We start from the raw sequence: 6,000 nt of genomic DNA, 5'->3' as shown, positions 1-6,000 counted from the left end.
TCAAAGAAATGAAAACTCTGCTTTCTCATCTGTGAGATGGGGATAACCGCTCCCTCTCCGGTGGCTGTGAGGGTTTGCTGAGGTGGTGCATGTTAGCTTGTGCCCAACACATGATCAGTACTCTACCTCCCTCTTTCCTCCAGTCCTTCTTCTACCTTCTAGGGCCAGATATATCAAGATTTTAGCAAATAGTCTCCTTTTAGCAGAATGAACTCTCCTATCAGTGTCCAAATAGCCAAAGTTCCCCTAAGTGCTGACTCTGGCATCTGTGCCAGCTTCATCTTCAGGACAGTATTAACCAAGGCCCCTCTCTGGCTTTTACACCTCTGCTCTTCTCCAAACTTGTGTTCCCTGCCTCAGTTCAGGCCAGCACCACCTCTCATCAGTCTTCCCACTGGTCTCCCTGCTTCCCATCTGTTTCTCATTTACTCCAAACTCCACCCTGTGACCAGCTTGATCTTCCTTAATTAAGAATCTAATCCTGTCACTTCCTGTGAATAGACCTGCCAACGGGTAGATCTGCCAACGGGTTCCCGCAGCCTAGAAAATGAAGCCTCTATCATCGGCACAGTGCAGAGAATCTTTATCAGGCCCATTGCTCTCCTGGTCTCATTTCCTGCCATAACATCCCTATTTCGGAAAAATAAACACTAATAAGATGAGCTCTAAAATAAAGAAAATACAAACACAACAATTAGTAATTTGGGCAAGGCTGTGTCCTCACCCACCTCCCCACTCCTCTGCCTTCAGCCACCTCAGGTCTTGCAGGACCCAGAGCACCAGAGACGCCTACTCTACTCCCAGTGTAGGTCTCAAGGCTGTAAGCTCCTCCCAGCGGGCTAGCCCTCTGGGGTCCTCCCAACACGCTCCTGGTGGCAGTGATGGTGGTGAAACTGTAATACGACTGGTACAGTCTGCTCATTTCCCGAGTAATGGAAAAATCAGACTCTACTCATAAAACATATTCTGCATTTACAGTCTCACCCCATTTTTGTTCTCATAAAAAAAAAAACATTTTTTTTAGGGACTTTTATACCAAAGTGTCTTCTGCAAAGCAAGCTCTGCGTTATTTCAAGATGTATACTTGATGGCAGCAGAAAAGACTTTTCTGATGACCTCCACTCTGGTGTTATTCCCAGGACACACACTAGATGGCAGCAGAAAATAGGCTCCTCCCACCCCGCTTCCGCGGCCACCCCCCACTCCCAACTTGCACATTAGATAGCAGCACAGAACAATCTTTCCTGGTGACCTTCATCAGGTGTCATTTCCAGCACACAGAGATGATGGCAGCAGAGGAGAGCATTTATCTGTCCTAAGGGCTCAGCCCACTCTGCATTAAAATGGGAATCCAGACCCCTGGTACTAAGCTCACTTCCAGATAAAGGCTTTTTTAAGCCCTTCACATGCCCTATCTCACCTATGCTCCCGTTTGCCAGATGAGGCAGGGACAATCGTGTCCATTTTGCAGGTAATTAAACTGAAAATTAATTGAAACACAGTTCAAAGTCCAGAACTGAGCTGTACATGGGCCAAGATGGGTCGAGATGGGCCAGAAGAGCATGCGCACACAGGATTCTGGACAAATAGGGTACAAGTTGCCCTTTTGTATGGGGAATCTCCATTTGTAAGGTTCTCTCCCTCTCTGTACAAGAAGAAGGATGACTAAATCACAGTAGATTTTTCTCAATGGAGAAGACCTGCACTTACATCAGCACAACCACCTTGCTCACTGTGCTTTGCCCAAGAACCTACATCAACTGCCTTCCCCCATTCCCCAACATTTCTTTTGTATTTAGCTGAAGATGGTATCTCAGGTGATGACTTGGGCCATCTCAGGAAGCTACTCAGTTTTCCTTAGTATTTTCCATATATATGAGAGGTATCCATGTTATCAAATTTGTTTGCCTCCTGTTGTTTGACTTTATAACAGAGGGGTTCTCAGCTAAGAACCTAGCAGAGAAAAAATTATATTCTCGCCTCCACACAAGCACTTCAGCAATAAAACCATGCAAAGACATGGATGAATCTTACCTGTGTATTACTAAGAGAAAAGGTCCCATCTGAAGAGTCTACACACTGTATGCCCCCATTTATATGACATTCTCGAAAAGACAAAACTAAAGAGATGGGAAATCATGGGGTGAAGATTTGCAATATTCCGTAAGGCACTTTAGTGATGGATGTCTGCCATTATGCACTTAGGAAAACTCATAAATTTTAACAGCCCAAAGAGTAAAAAACGTATTCAAATTAAGTTGTTTAGGATGTGGACGTACCACGGGATGGAATAGAGAATGTGACAAAGACTCTAACTGCATTAGAAATGTAGCGGGAAAAAAGTTACTACAGGTGGTGCAGCAAAAGGTGCCGATCTAAATAACTTTGGAAATGAACAGAATCTGTATACTAAAGTAAAATGCACTGTATGTGAAAAGTCGACTCTGTTTTCTAAAATTCTTTCCATTGGGGGAAGTAGCTCACAATTCTGAGACCACTCTCTCTGTAATCTGGAATGGAGCAATGAATTAAATAAATGGCAGGTGGTGGGAACCGGCAGTGGGAAGTTACAGATAAGCAAGAAAAGAAAGTTACAGTATTCATATGATAATTTCAGTGCGATGTTTCTCTCTCCCTTTCTTAAAAAATGAGAGGTGCTAGGTAACTGAGAGTAGTGTTGGGAGGAATGTACAAGTAGGCTTGAGGCTTGGTAAGCCTCCAGGAAGAATAACCAAACCACACGGCCTTGAGAGGTTAATGACACCACAAAATCTCTATCAATGACCGGTTCCTAGTCAGACATGACAACTGCAAAAGAATTGTTACTGGTAATCAATGAGAAGAAACTGCCCTCTTGTATCAAGTTATAGTAGCTAACATTAAAAATTGAAATAATCTTATTTTTCAATTAAGATTTTATATCGCTACACCTTAAATAAGGATTCATTTGGAGAATAAGAAATGAATACACATTGTTCAACTTAAGAATATTTAGGCGGACTTTTCTTTTATTGAAGTAATATAAAAAGTTTCAAAGTACAGTAAAAAGAGTGACATAATGAATATCTGAATACAAACATGTAGACTTAATAATTACGAAGAGCTTACCATATTCGTTTCACGTTTTGTATTGAGAATATTGTAGATTGCAGACCTACAATATTTCAGTATGCAAGTACTAAAAAATGAAACTACATTACCATATCGCGCATAACGCACTTGATGAAAACTGCTATGTATCATCCCAATACTCAGTTAGGAGGGGTTTTCAAAACCAATTATTGTCAGAAGGTAAGGACATGTGGGCACTGAGAACACGCCATGAAAAATAACATTTATGTGGCTAAATATATAGAAGTATTCCGTGATAATCAACAAAAGTATACCCCCCGTAAAAGAGGAAAAGAAAATCCTATTTCTTCTGTAAAACCATGAGGAGTGTAAACCTAAAGTTACGCATGAGACAGCTTCCCCGCACCTCTGCCTGGGTGCACCAATATCTCCAAACTTTTCCTATGACCGCACATTGGTGCTGTGAATCTGTAAGAATTACTGAACCCAAGACACTGCATCTCCGCTTTTCTCATCAGATACAGACATGTGTGAAGCGTCCAGATGATCAACCTTCAAGCACTAAAAAAGAATGCTATCCCCAAAGGCTGTGACTTTCCTGACTTTTGAGGAATCTGGTGATGGCTCTGACCAACATGGCTCTTTCTCCTTCTCTGCCTTCCAGCTGTGGTCCTTTGGGGCTCCTATGAAGCCCCAAGACAGTCCCACAGTCATAGCCAACGACCGGACTCTCCACTACGTCCTCCTCGTCTCCCTCACCTTGTCTTCTCTCCTCCTGACTCTCTTCATTGACTCTCCCAACACAGCCACCTGCACCCTCCAGCAAACCACTTTCAGAGAGGTGTTTGCTGTGGCTGTTTCCACATTTTAGCCAAAACCATCACTGTGGTCTTGGCATTCAGGGTCACTGCTCCTGGGAGGAGGGTGAGGCATCGGTTGGTGTGCGGGGCACCTAATTTGTCGTTCCCATTGGCTCCCTGACGCAGCTGACTCACTGGGAAACCTGGGTGGGCACATCTCCGCCTTCACAGACCCAGACATGCACTCCAAATCTCGATGTGCCCTCTTCATATGCAGGGAGGCTCGGCCACCATCTTCTGCTGAGTCCTGTGGCTCCAGGGACTCGGGAGCTCCCCAGTTACCAGCCAGGAACCTGCCTGACAGCTTCAGTGAAGCTGAGCTCATGACGGTCAGCATGCTGGTGTCCTGCATAGTCTGGTCACCTTTCCCCGCATCTACCACGGCCCAAAAGGAACAGCATAGTGGCCGTGGAGACCTCCATTTTGGCCTCCAGTGCTGCATCTTTGCCCCAAGTGCCTCTTTTCCTTGGTAAAACCTCAGAGGAACACCATGCAAGGGGTAAGCAATAAAAAAGGTCTGTGTTATTTTTATTAAAAAAAAAATAAACAACACATTGAAAAGAGATATTTAGTAAAAACAAACAAACAAACAAAAACAAAACCTACATTTACTACTTACCCTCTTAATGAAAAAATATGCTCTGTGTGTTCTGCAATAGCCTCAGGAACTGAGTTGTCAGTTTCAGGAGCCTGAGTGTCATTTTAAATGTCTTCTTCTCAGTGTATAGAATCTATTATCAAACTCTGCAAACCTTCCCTTATGAGGTCTGCAGGGATCTCATTTTACACCCATTTCCTAAACCAGTCCTCTCTCGCCAAGTTTTCTTCTGTTGCTCTTTTTCTGTTTCTCTCGTTCCCACACGCCAGCACTGAACGTGGGTTCTTGTCCCCCAGGACTTCCAGAGGCTGGCGTCAGCCTTAGCTCTTCCACTCCTTTGTATTTGTTATTGTGAGTGATGAGTGAGGAGCTACTATTTCTTTCTAAGAAGAACAACAGAGCGAGAGGCTCATTGTCACCTGTTTTTGAATCTCCCCACATGTGGGATCCACATGACCGGAGGTGAAGGGGAAACTGGGCTCAGGACTGGGGGATCAGATTTAGGCGAGTGGACAGACTAGGCTGGGTGCTGTCTGGGAGCTCCCAAGACACCAGGGGTATGTGCAGCTGCAGGTGGGCACTGCTGGGGCTCTGAAATCCTGATGGACAGAGGGGGTGACCCTGAGCCTGGGGTATGTACCTCCATTTTTCAGGAGACAGTGGGACTCAAGTAAGGGGAACAGCTTCCCTTTGCTGGAAAAAATACAGTCCTCGGAATGGGCTGCAGGGAACAGAGCAGGGACTAATGACCGTTTGTAGAACAAATGATCTATTTTACTAAAAACCGACATGTACATCATGCAACATCTGTAGCACCAGGGACCAGCGCTCCTATGAGAATCTAATGCCTGATGACCTGAAGTGGGGCTAAGGCGGTGATGCTGGTGCTGGGAAGCAGCTGCAGATAGAGGAAGCTTCGCTCACCTGCCCACTGCTCACCTCCTGCCATGTAGCCCGGTTCCTAACAGGCCATAGACCGGTACCGGCCTGTGGGCCGGGGGTTGGGGAGGCCTGATAAATATTACATTTTACAAAACGGCATCCACTGGGACCTCTTGGTCCCTTCCCTAACTTCACAAAGAGAGTACTCAGGGAGCTATGAAGACAAGGTCCCTCCTCCAACACTCTGGGCTACCCCAGGCACCCCAGAACCTGGGTCCAGAGCACACAGGGAGGTGGGGGCGGTGGAACTCACCTACTGCTCCCACCAACCCAGGGCACTGGGAGCCTGTTCAGAATCCTGCTCGCCATCCTCGGTGAGGGCACTGCTAGAACCATGGACACACTGACCTGCAGCCTGAGCCTCAGCTGGACTCACAGACTGGAAGCGTCCAGCTCCCAGAAGGAAGACGCAGCACGAGCCTTGTGCTTCTCCTTGCCCAGGGCTGGCGGAGTAGCCGCCAGGGTCTCCATTCCAGCCCTTCCTCCTCCAGACACCACTGCGAGGCTACAATTAAAGAAAGCTAAGAT

The sequence above is a fragment of the Pteropus medius genome, unplaced genomic scaffold, assembly GCF_902729225.1.
Source record: "Pteropus medius unplaced genomic scaffold, Ma_sr-lr_union100, whole genome shotgun sequence".
In the NCBI taxonomy this organism is placed as follows: domain Eukaryota; kingdom Metazoa; phylum Chordata; class Mammalia; order Chiroptera; family Pteropodidae; genus Pteropus; species Pteropus medius.
Note: the sequence above shows the minus strand (reverse complement) of the source record.